The following is a 12,850-nucleotide window of genomic DNA, read 5'->3' as shown; positions in this document are numbered from 1 at the left end:
CTTCACTTCAAAGTTTGAATGCTATSACTTGACTTGTCCAAACATACTGTACCTGTTGACATTGCAGCCAAACCTCAACCTGAGCCTCATTCAGCCGCAAAGTATTTCTGCTAAAGGAATTTGGTGTGTCATTGTGGATGATATTGAAACAGGAGGTCCACTCTAAAATTGACTCCATGCTGGATAGTGACATTAGTGATTCCAGTGGAGTTACGTTAAAACACGTTAAGATATTTCCTTTCAGTTTGAGGGTTTTGGTTGTAATTTTCTTCCAGAACTTTTCAAATAGTGACACATGCAAATCATTTGTACATGTGTACCGTTTTTTATCTGATGGATACTTTAGGAATCGATCCAGATGTAGTCATGGATACAATTCTCATCCTTAGGTCTTCACTAAGTTTCTTGGGCTTTCCTGATAGTCCAAGTTTTGACCAATCTATTTCATTGGAGAAAACAGTCTACACATTAGAGGGTTTGATCATGGTGTCAAACCACAAGTTTAAAAAAAACTATTAGAATTGATGAGAAGAAAACAAAATGGTATTTGTTGATGGGTTTTTTCTGCCTGTAAGTGGCCTTCCTTCCATGCTTGGAGTCACTGATCTGGTCATTGATCCAAGCAGCCTTTCTAAGCCTTTTCAAAAATAATAACCTAGCTCTTTATTTCATAGCTGTATGAAGGAAACCGAATCTGCATTTCATGGTAAATTTTGCTTCTCTTGGTTGTTAATCTTTAATATGACTTCAGGCAGTCACCTGTCACTACTCAGTTATAGCAGCGTCCTGCTGAATGATGCATGCTGGGAACAGTGACCAGCAACGTGCAGGGGACAACAGTTTTGTCTTTGCCTCCAGAGAGTTCAACGTTGTGAGAGATTCTGAATAAAACAGGGAGCTGATTCTTCATGTTAAGGACTTTATGTATTCATATGCATTTTAAAAAATATTTTTTTTTCCTTCAGCTTGAATGCAGAATGCATCATGAATTATGCATCATGGCACATACGTCAGTAGTATGAAGATTGTATTTAGTCTCATGCATTTAAGCCGTACACCGATCTCATCTCCGCCTTATGTAGTCAGTATAACATATTTATGAATGAGGAGGGAAGAAAAATATTACAGGAGTTTACGAATAAAGCAGCCAAGGCATCAGTCACTGACACTGAAGGATAACTGCCTGTCCAGCAGCTCTCCAGGTATGACTATGTATTGCTAAGGAGGTTGCCAGTGCCTTGAAAACAGACACTGTTGATCAAACATTTTTGTTCACTGCTCTTCTACCCGAGGTGTTGGCTTGACCTGTTCAAGCATTGCTACTGGTTGACTTTGTTTTAAAGCAATCTAAAATATTTATGGTCAATTTAAAAAAAAAATCAGTTAAAATTGCAACATAAAAGATAACTTGAATAAATACAAAGTAAATGCAGTTTTTAGATGAAGAAAAAACTCTGAGCTAATCATTGTGTGAAAAAGTAATTGCCTCTGTTAAATCTTGAATTAACTTTAACCATATTTTTGTTCCAGTTTTACAAAGACCAATCTTACTGGCCAAAATAATGTAGTCAAGAAATCCCTTATATAGAACCAGTCTAACAGGACGAAGCAGGCTAAAAGCAACACATCACATCCTGGTCGACAGTAGTTTAAAAAGAGATACAGTCCTGGAAAGGGTTACAAAGTCAATTCTAAGGCTTTAAAATGTCCACAAACCACAATGACAAATGTTATCCACTAATGGAGAAAAGTTGGAACAGTGGTAAACTTTGTCTGGAGTGGACGACTTCCGAAAACTCCAAAAGATTGCATCATTGTCTCACCAAAAATTTCACAATATCTAAAGCACGTTCATCGCCTCGGTTAAGGTACTGTAAGGTCACTGAGCAATCACAGCCTCCAAGGTCAAAACCACTGGTGAGCTGAACAAAAACAGATTGAACTTTTTGGAAGGTGTGTCCTGTGTAAAACCAACACAGCGATTCAAAAAACGGATGTCACGCTTACAGGGAAATAAACCTGCTGCTGGTGGTGTGAGGTTCTGTTGCTGCTCTAGGACCCAGTAGACGATTAACCAAAAACTGTGTTTTCCAGATTATAGAGTGCACCTCCCTACAACACCACAAAGTTAAAAAAATAAAATAAAATAAAAACTGGAAACATACATATATAAGTTGCACCGGGTGTTACAACCCCACCCTAAAGTAAATGGTGACACTGGGCTTAACATAAAAGTTAGTCAATACGAACATTTGATGTCAGTAACAAAACATAATTTATTTTACAATTCTGATAAAACAACAACTTCAGGAGACAGAAAAAAAACAGGGAAGCTTTATGCTTCAGGGTCTCCAAGGCCAAAATAAAAAAAAACACCCCCGTATAACTATAAAATAAAACAACCACTTTCTAAAGATCTAAAAGAAAATACAAAACCTAAACTCCCTTGCCAACCACAAAACAGGAGAAAACAGTTAACTAAAATGACAGAGAACCCCTACCAGCTTCCACTGTGAACAGAAACACTTCTTAGACAATTATTCACAAAAATGCATGCAAGATTAGTTCAGTCCCCACACACAGTCAGCTCTCAAACAGGATCACATCAGGTCAAGGGCCGGGACAAAAGAAAAGGGATCTGGCATCTCCAGCATGCAGCTCTTTAGAGGGTGGCTGACGAGCTCCAATACACTTCACCTGCGGCAGCCAGGTAGAACTGAAACGGAGAGACACAGACCACTCTCAGAAAGAGAGCCCCTAGAGGTCAGTGATCGTAACACCGGGCCACTGATATCTCAGCCGCTCGGTTTTCCACAAGGACGCAGCAGAGGGCTGTTGATCTGTCCTATTAAGGAAGCAGCCCTTGGTCTCCAACGTCGAACCATGGATTCGTTCATGCTGAGCTTACATGCAGCGGCTATCGATCTGTACTGCCAGATCGATAGCCTTCAACTTAAAAGCTGCACCATATTAACTTCTTCGTTATGAGTTTGAGAACATTTCTCCGTTGTGCCTGCTGCTAGCATGTGCTTGTTCTAAATGAAAATCAGCAATTTCTTATTTGACTTCCTGCTAAAGAGATGGTTGAAGAAAAATCCACAGAAAAGCTGGTGCTGCTTATAGCCCGGTGCACAAAAACAGTAGCAACTTATAGTCCAAAAAATATGGTAATTCTGCTTTCTGCAAAAAAACAAGACTGGAGTGATCTGGAAAGTTGATACGATAAGTCTGACAACACAATCGCTTCCAAGTTTTCAATATTTGCACTGACAGATTTAATTTAGAACTGTATTTAAAACAAAAACCTCATGTTAGCCTCACTATGAATCTTATCATAGGTGTGAAGGTTCCATCTGGGAAAAAGAAGGATAGCATCTGTGGCCTGCATTTGGAGATGTTGAGTTTGAACAGACTTCGTCTTCATTGCTGGGACATAGTCAAAGGATGGGAAACGCTCTGTCTTGTGGTATGGGGATCACTGTGTCACAGAAAATCCTACATGGGAAAAGCAGCAATGTCTCTATTTAACAGGATATTCTCTTGATGAAGAAGAATTGGTTGATATATAATCGCATATTGTCACCTTCCTAAAATAATGACCAAACTAAATTTTTACCAAAACCGTTTTTGTTTTTTTTGCCTAAAAACATATTTTGCATAAAAAGAAGTGATTTTTGTTTTTCTTTTTGTCAAAATTACTTTTGCAGTTTCCAGACTCTGATAAACTCTGGACATTTATGCAGAGAATACAAAAAGGCTTTTTTATTTCCGTTTTGGTGAATAATAATTTTGTTTAAGGCCAAAGATTTGTCATTTTCTTCGTTAAAACCTATAAACAAATAGAAATTAAACTGTAAATCTTTATGAGAAATAACTTGCATGTTGAGAAAATGATTGTTTTAAATATATTTTTAAAGTGTAGTGCTGTGACCGCCCATTCACCCTCTCACTCAAAACTCTTTATTAAGGCCTCCAAAACTGCATCCCACCCACTTACTGTATATCTGTCCATCATGGAATAAGGGCCTATCTGCAGTGGACCGCAGGGTACTTAAGGCTATCTGCAGTTAATTCAAGATACGTGGAATTGAAGAGAGATATGACATGAGTGGAGAGAAGAAGAGGAAAAACGGAAGCAAAGGGTAAAAGTCAAGAGAAAACAGCAGGAAAAAAAATGAGGCAGACAGATGGAGATTGAAAGAGAGAGAGAAAGACATCTTAGAAAAGCTTTCAGATAAATGTAGAAATGATAAATAGAACCACAGAAGGACAGAAATGTATATAGTGAGGGCAGGGATGTGTGTGACTCAAGTGTGTGTGCTTGTTTGTACCAATTTTGCGTGCGTGTGTGACTTTCAGGTGCAGTCCTTGGCACATGGATGCCCCTCTATTATCTGCCTGTCTTCGTCTGCTCAACCTACTGTGCCTCGGGCAATTCTCTACTTTAAAGACCTGTCCAAAGAATACACACACACGCACATAAGCTTTTCCTCTCTCCATGTTCCAGAGGGGCAGTGTGGTTTGGCATGGAAGTGGCTAGCTAACAGCTTGCAGGAGTAAGGTGACATTTCTCTGTATTCACAACCATGTGTGTGCGCGCGTGGCTTTGTATGTGTGTTTTGTGTGTATAGAACCAGCAGGTCCATCTCCGGAAGTTTCTATGTTTGGGTTGCTCTGTCCAAGTTTGGAGGTTCATCTTGGATTTTTCACTTTGGGTGTGCTTGAAGCAACAGAAGAAGAGGATTTTTTCCAAAGGTGGTGGCAACAGTGACATCATAAAAGCTAGCTAGACTGGCGCCAAATGTCATATAAGCCAAAAAACTCTTATTGTGGAGGTAGAAAAAAAAACTACAAAAATAAACTCATTACAGTAATTATTTCCACACATTTTTGTAACAATAAACATGCATCATAAAACGTTTAAAATTGATTAAAATTGAATTTTTAATCAATGGTTTCTAGCTGCAAACAAGTCCTGCAACTTTTCTATCTTGTTTCTGTGCGGCAGTGTTAACACTAGCTTGTACAGAAGCTTGAAAATTGAATCGGAGCTTTTAATTTAACTTTTATTTGAATCTTATATTGACGCTTTAAATACCTTTGTGTCCAAGGAGTTTATAGCTTAAGCGCAGAAAAAAATATTCCTACTTTTCTATTTGCTGCAGTACTAGTATAAAGTAGCGTTGTCAAGGATCACTAAGGTGAACAAAAAACAGCCTCAGCCACTGGTTCCAGATTCTTCTTATGACTTTTATTTGTTACTTTTGACTCTGACAACCCTCCTGAGCTTCCAAGAACTCACTGTTTTTATAGTCAATTGGCAACACATCTGCCACAATTAAACAGATCAAAAAAACAAAATCTAATCAAAGAAACAAGAATAAAAGGTAACACATAATTTGAAGGGGTGTGAATAAGACTGTCATGACGCTGTCATAAACATGACATAACACCTGTCATGAACATCAAGTAAGTCTTCATGAAAATTTATGACTGTTGTCATAAAGTGTCATTCGGTAAATCATGACACTTTTAATACAAAGTTGACATTATTCAAAATTGTCTTCATTATGACAACTTGTCATTAACCTAGAAAAAATTGTCTTCATTATGACAACTTGTCATTTACCAAGAAATCATGATCTGACATAAATTTGTCATAATGATTTAATTATTACACTAGCAAAAGCTTTAACAAAACAATAATTAATATTTAAACTCCCTGAAATAAAGCAACACAAGTAGGACAAGCAATAAAGATTTAATTAAGCTTCATTACACTGTCAAACTTTTACCTCAAGTAAAGTGAAACAAGTAGCAACAGTTATAAAGATGTACTTTAGTGTTATTACAGTGTCAAATGCTATGCTAACAGCAGTGGTGGAGAAAGTACTCAAAAAATTTACTTAAGTAAAAGTACAAATACACAGACAAAAATGTACTCAAGTAAAAGTAAAACTACCACATTAACATTTGTACTTAAGTAAAAGTAAAAAAGTCCTGGATTTTAAAGATACTTAAGTATTAAAAGTAAAAGTACTTGCTGAATGCTTTTACCTAATCGCTAATACATTATCATTAAGTGAACCGATCATATTTAATTTTAATAAATTAGAAATGCGCCATTTTGATGAACAATGCCACAGATAAAGCATGTTTTTATTGTGTTTACTCTGTAACATAGTTTAGACTTATATATGTGATTCTATGCATCATAATTTCAGGGATGGAAACATCTTATCTCCTGTCTTAACATAGCATGAACTTCACTTTTTTGCCACTAGTGGCATTTATTTTTAAAGAAATCCAACAGAAAGGGGATGGAAAGAAGGTGGGTGGGGGAGGACATGCAACCGAGGAGCCACGTAGCAGAGTTGTAGTTAAGACCAGCACCCCGCGCAACGTGACACAAAAAAATTAAGTTTTACCTATCAAAATTGCTTCTCAAATTGATATGAAAGATCCACATTCCCATAAAACACCTAGATATTAAATACTTAGAGCTGAAGTAAATTTAATCAGTAAAGATCCGTCCAGAAGAATCGTATCGTTTCTGAATGTCATATCACTGTATTGCAGACTTTGGTCACAGCGTTGTCCCATATGCGACACCTCATCAACACCTCCACACAATAATTCAGCGAATGAGTGACAACATTTTTTTCATCGCAGTTGCAATATGTGTGTCTCAGTCAGTACAGCTAGCTTTGCTAGCATCACGTCCATGGAGCTTACCTTTCTTTAAGCTTTTCTTCGAAGTGACGCTAAAAGGTGGACGAAGTCCCCGCCGTCTGTGAAAGCTGCTGATTTTACATGTCGCCATATCTATGATTTATGCAACGCTATTATATAACTGACGATTAGACAGACATCTTCTGCCGCTCAGAGGAAACCACTGCGCATGTCTTGAAGCTCTGCGTGCGAGTAAAGGGGGAGGCGATGGGTGACAACAGACACGTAAGTCACATTATTGCTCGGATTTTATGGCGCCACTTTAAGTCCCTGAACTTCACATTTTAACAGAAAAAAGAGCAATGCGACTTGGATGTAACGAGTAACCCGACAGTTTTATAGAAATGTAGTGAGGCAGAAAGTACAGATACTTACTGTAAAATGTAGTGGAGTAAAAGTAGAAAGTATCCATTATTAAATTTACTTAAGTAAAGTACAGATACACGAAAAATGTACTTAAGTACAGTAACGAAGTAGCTGGCTAACAGAGTCATTGATATTAAGTCTTACCTCAAGTGAAATGAAACACACTGGACTACTTATAACTACCATCATAGCTGTAGAACAAACCCTTTGTAGATTTGAATAAAACAAAAGATAACTTGTTCTAAGATAACAGAGGGTTTAATGTTTGGTCAGTATATTGTTACTCTGAAATACTGATTGAAAAACTAAAACAGAATTACTTTTTATTTAACTTAAGAAAATGGGTTCTTTCAACAGTAACATTTTTTGCTGTGATTATGTCAGCCATCTCCTTCGTAATAGCCTTCCTGTAATGCTCTGAAAACAGGAGATCTTCTTCTTGTTTTCATTACCCAGAAGCAGCTCTTTGAAATGCTTACAGGTGTTCTTGCAATAGTTAATCATGGTGAAAGCCTTTTCATGAATTCAAACTTGGTGAATCTCTTCTGGACATTCTCATAGTCAGTGATAACACAATTCATTGTGGTCACTTAAAAAAAGAACAAAAACAAAAAACAATGTCATCATATTCCAGCATTTATTTAAATACCATTCCAAAAATGTCCCTTGATGCACACTGTCAGAATGGTAGACTAGTTAGTCTAATTAACATGAATGGTTGTTATAAAGTGCAATACAATTATTTCTTAATACAAGTAGCATAATAAATGAAGTTGAACAAAATTATTCTGATCAAATATTTGTCTGGCAGACGTTCAGACAGACTGCCACTGTTGTTATTCAGAATGCATCATTTAATGTATAGTTTTAGGCACATGAGTGTATCTTTTTACATAATGAGCATTCTAAATGATTTCTATCCAGATACTCTGACTTATGGTTGTTTGCAAGAAGCTTTTTAATAAATAAATGGATTTATCACCAGTTTTTAGTTGTCTAAAATGTAACTTATTAACTCAACTTTTGAATGTTAATTCCTGCTCCCCCTTCCACACTTACCTGGTTCTTCCCACCCCACTTCACATGGTGAAAATATTAATACAAAAACGACTTACCTAATTTTCTTGGGGAATATTTAATCTGCTTCTTTCTCTTTGGTCAAACAGGAACTTCTTTCTCTGGTGGCTGGTCCTTATTATTATCCTCCACACTCGTAACATGTCTTCATTAGCCAATTTGTCCCCCCCACCATGTGTCCTTAGGCTAACATGGGTCTTTATGTGGCTAAAGTTTCCAAAGCAAAGAACACAAGCACTGTCTCACATCAGCCAAGTTGCTAAATAATGCACATAAAGGATAACTTTGACTAAAATAATAGCTTATATAGATTATAAGGCGCACTGTCGGCTTCTGAGGAAATTGAAAGTTTTTAGGTGCGCCTTATATTGCGGAAAATATGGTAATATTAAGGGCTAACGTTACAGTAATGGAGTTTACTAACTTTAGCTAACATTAATTTACAGCAAGGTCGGATTGGCTTGAATTATTCATAGCTAATATTACAAAGAAAGAGAACATAGTCAATGTTATTTTCTCAAAGAAAATGTAAAGTTAATAAGACACATACCTCAAATGTGTCAAACTTCGGCTTTTTTTTAAACAGGCCGTTATAACTTGTGTTAGGTTGGCCCCACAACATGGAAGATTTCTTCTTCACCAACACACAGCATGCATGTTCATGCACTGCTGCCTCTCACTGCTGGAGATGGTGTATTGCACTACTTAACCCTTGTGTTTAGAAATGGGGTCCGACCGACCCCACACACGTAAAACTTGTATCATTTGCCCAGTCCTCTACGTTTGCCTCAGTCCTCGCATGCACAAGGGTTAAAGCAGCCTTAAATAATGTTTCAAATGCTAAGTTCATAAGTGCTTTGTAGACATCCTGCTGTAAAACTTTAGGATAAATTAAATTAAGAAAATTAAGACTAAACAACATGGCAGCAATATTACTACATAAAGCAAATTTTTAAACTTTAATCGGTAATACTTTTGTAACAAATTTATGTCAGATCATAATTTCTTGGTTAATGACAAGTTTTCATAACGAAGACAATTTTGTCTAGCTTAATGACAAGTTGTCATTGTGGTGTGTTATGGTCCTCTGGGCGTTCCGTACCAGAGGCGGGTTATGTACATGTATGGTGTCCCATAAAGGTCACTTCAGATAAATAAGGGATGCCTGTCGGCTAAAGATAAGCTGTTGTCAGTCCTCAATTAATGGTCTATAAATTACTACATGGTGTCCGAATTGGTGACTCTTCAACGTTATGCTGCATTCCCAATGCACTCGCTACTAACATCAAGATAACTGAGCAGAGGAGATTCTCATTGAGTCGTATTTGCAATGTCCAATACTGAGACGGAACGTGCTAACTCCGCTGCAGCAAGCAACCCTGCTGCAGCTAGCAATGTTGGAGAGGGATTTTGCCTAAGCCTGCCAGAAAAGTTTGACTGCAGAGATGTCCAAAACTGGCCCAAATAGATCCGACAGTTTGAGAGATACAGGAACGTATCGGGACTGGAAAAAAAGGAAGAGGCTTTTCAAGTGAATACGTTGATATATTCAATGGGAGTTGAATCTGAGGATATCCTTAATGCGTCAGAGCTAAGGTCTGCAGAAAAGTTGAACTACAAAAAAGTAAAAGAGTGTTTTGACAAACATTTTATTGGAGAACACAATATAATTTTTGAAAAGGCGAAGTTTAACATGCGTAAACAGGAACCGGAAAAAACGGCCGAGAGCTTTATCACCGCGGTTCACAAACAGACGGATCATTGCAAATTCGGGGCTCTCAGAGATGAACTGATCCGTGATCGCATTGTTGTCGGCATAAGAGATGCCACGTTCTCTGAGAAGTTACAGATGGATGCAAAACTGACCCTGACTTCAGCTGTAACACGGGTCAGACCGAGTGAAACTGTGAAACAACAACAAGGTTGGCTGTGCGGTGCAAGTGGCCCTGTATCCATTAAGGAGCCCAGTGAAGAGATGCATGTGCTTTCACTTGCACGCAAGACAGAGGGCAGTGCACAACAGAGACCAAAACTGAACAGGTATGCAACATCGTCTGCCAGTTATAAATGTGGGAGGGCTCCATCACACAATTGGAAAGACTGCCCTGGCAAAGAGGCTGAAAGCAGGAAATGTCACAAACGAGGACACTTTCTACTGTCTGCAAGTCTAAGSAGCCTGTACAAAAGATGACAGAGGAAGAGGGACTCTATCAGGACAGTCTGTTCTTAGGGAGGTGAAGTCAGACAGCAATGGCTGGTACTCAGACATCAAACTAAATGGGGCAGTAGTTTCCTTTAAAACAGGGGCAGCAGTGACCGCCATTCCCTCTAGACTGTATAGCTACAGAAGAGACGGCCCTCTATTGCACACCCACAATAGCTGGGTGTGCAATAGAGGGCTGTATGGCCCAAATAGTACCAGACTATCCATTGGTAGGTCAGATTCAAGGCAGCCTTGAAAGCAAGGATAGAAAGTCCACTCAGTCAGTGTTTGTCATTGATAGCTTGGCTAGGCCACTGCTGGGTTTACCGGCACTTACAGAACTACGTCTTGTGGAGCGAATGGAGAAAATCGATACACTAGAGGAGAAGGGGGACCCGGCGAGAAAATTCAAAAAGAAATTTCCAAAGGTGTTTACAGGATTAGGGAGACTGGAAGGTGACTATCGTATCCGGCTGAGAGACGATGCTGACCCCTATGCCCTTACAACCCCTTGCCGTGTGCCAATACCCTTAACTGAAAAAGTCATGGAGGAACTAAAAAGAATGGAGGAAATGGGGGTCATCTCCAGGATAGAGAAGCCTACTGAGTGGTGTGCGGGGGATAGTGATAGTCCCAAAACCCAATGGCAAACTTAGACTTTGTGTCGACTTTACCAAGCTCAATGAAAGTGTGTGCAGAGAATGACATATCTTGCCCTCCGTGAACCAGTCATTAGCACAGCTGAATGGTGCAAAATATTTCACAAAATTGGATGCACGGAGTGGCTTTTGGCAGATTCCATTAGCACAAGAAAGTAGGGAACTAACAACATTCATTACTCCCTTTGGCCGCTTCTGCTTCAATGTGCTACCATTTGGGATAAATTCTGGCCCAGAACATTTTCAAAGACGCATGTCCCAGCTCTTGGACGGGCTTGACTGTGTTATTGTCAGGGTTCCCGTGTGTGTGTGTGTGTGTGTGAGTGTGAGTGATGCATCTTTCCAGCGAAGATCTTGGTGAGGAACCTGGGCAGCCTACACAGGTGGACCTCATCAGCCCCATCAGTGGTGGGGATAAAGGAGCAGCAGAACCTTCACTCAGTGCTGGATGATTAACGTGCACCGGTAGTCTCTCAGCCCTCTCCTGTAGTCCATAGTACTTGTTTTTGATCTGTCTCTTCGATATTTTTCCAGTGGTTTAAAGTCCTTGTGTTTCCGTTTCTAGATCAGTTTCTGGATTCACCTACGGGATCTGTTCCATTGTTGTCTCCTCTCGTGTGGATCACCTGCAAGTCTGCCTGCCCGCTGCTCCCTCCGCACCACTCAATCGCTCCTGGAAGGATCAAGGAGAACTACTTTTCTGTTATTGCAAGGAAATAAAACTCCTTACCTTTATTTCGGACTTGTTGATTTGCATGTGGGTCAGAAGGTTAAAGCCCATCATGGCAGTTATATGCCATGCAGATAATGTCCTTGTATCGGGAAAGAATGAAGCAGAGCATGATGAACGGCTCACACCTGCCCTGACGTGACTCCAAGAGGCAGGACTAACACTAAATGAGAAATTCACCTTTGCAGTTTTTTTGTTTTTTTTTAACATATATTTATTGATTTTAACAGGAGAATAAGAAACATACATACATTTACTTACATATACTTAAAATGTAGACCTAGACCAGACAAAAAAACAGGACATATACACAGGGGAATAGATAAATTAAAAAGGGTTTGCAGCAGACTCTCAATAGACCAATAAACGTAAACCTCAGTTTGACTCACCATATGACCTTATAACCAATCCCCTTTCCAGCCATCGAGTTGGATATTATTTTGGCACAGCCAAGTGTAAAAGACAGACCAGACCACCCAAAATTTATCAAGCTTGTTCTTGGTAAAATAACTGATTTTCTCAAGTGCAAAGTAGAACGTCATTTGTGTAGTCCATTGTGAAATTCCACATAATGTCCCTTTCTTCCAAGAGAGTGCAATACAGCGTTTAGCTTCCAAAAAGGAGACATTAAGTAAAGATCTCAAATTGTTTGGGATAACAAAGTTTTCAGCATAAATATTCAAGATGCACATTTTAGGATTCAAAGGAACCTTTTTACCAATCATCTGACCAATCACAATCAATACATCCTTCCAAAAAGCCAACACTCGAGGACACGCCCACATACAATGAAATAAAGAACCTTTTTGGGAAGTACATTTAATGCAAGTGTCAGGAATATTAGGGTTAAAATGATGCAATTTAACTGGAATGATGTATTCCCTTGTCAGCCATTTGTATTGTAATAATTTGGAATTTGTGTTAACAGATTGTGTATGAATCGAAGTGCAGGCTTCTGACCACTCCTCACTCGACAAGCTCTTTCCCAAGTCCACTTCCCATGCTTTTAGAATGTTGGCCGAAGATTCTTTACATTTATCAACAAACAAGGAATAAAGAAGAGACACCTGTCCTCTGTCATAT

At 38.8% G+C, this 12,850-nt stretch overlaps 1 long non-coding RNA gene across 1 annotated transcript; it reads left to right on the top strand.

Annotated features, from left to right (window-relative positions):
• The first annotated feature begins 11,344 nt into the window (after positions 1-11,344).
• Positions 11,345-11,772, top strand: LOC103477545 (uncharacterized). The gene is made up of 2 exons (XR_535664.1): positions 11,345-11,502; positions 11,603-11,772. It is a non-coding gene; the product is annotated as an uncharacterized LOC103477545 (long non-coding RNA).
• The last annotated feature ends 1,078 nt before the right edge of the window (positions 11,773-12,850 follow it).

This window comes from Poecilia reticulata, linkage group LG2 (assembly GCF_000633615.1).
Source record: "Poecilia reticulata strain Guanapo linkage group LG2, Guppy_female_1.0+MT, whole genome shotgun sequence".
NCBI lineage: Eukaryota > Metazoa > Chordata > Actinopteri > Cyprinodontiformes > Poeciliidae > Poecilia > Poecilia reticulata.
This window is presented reverse-complemented; position numbering and strand designations above follow the sequence as displayed.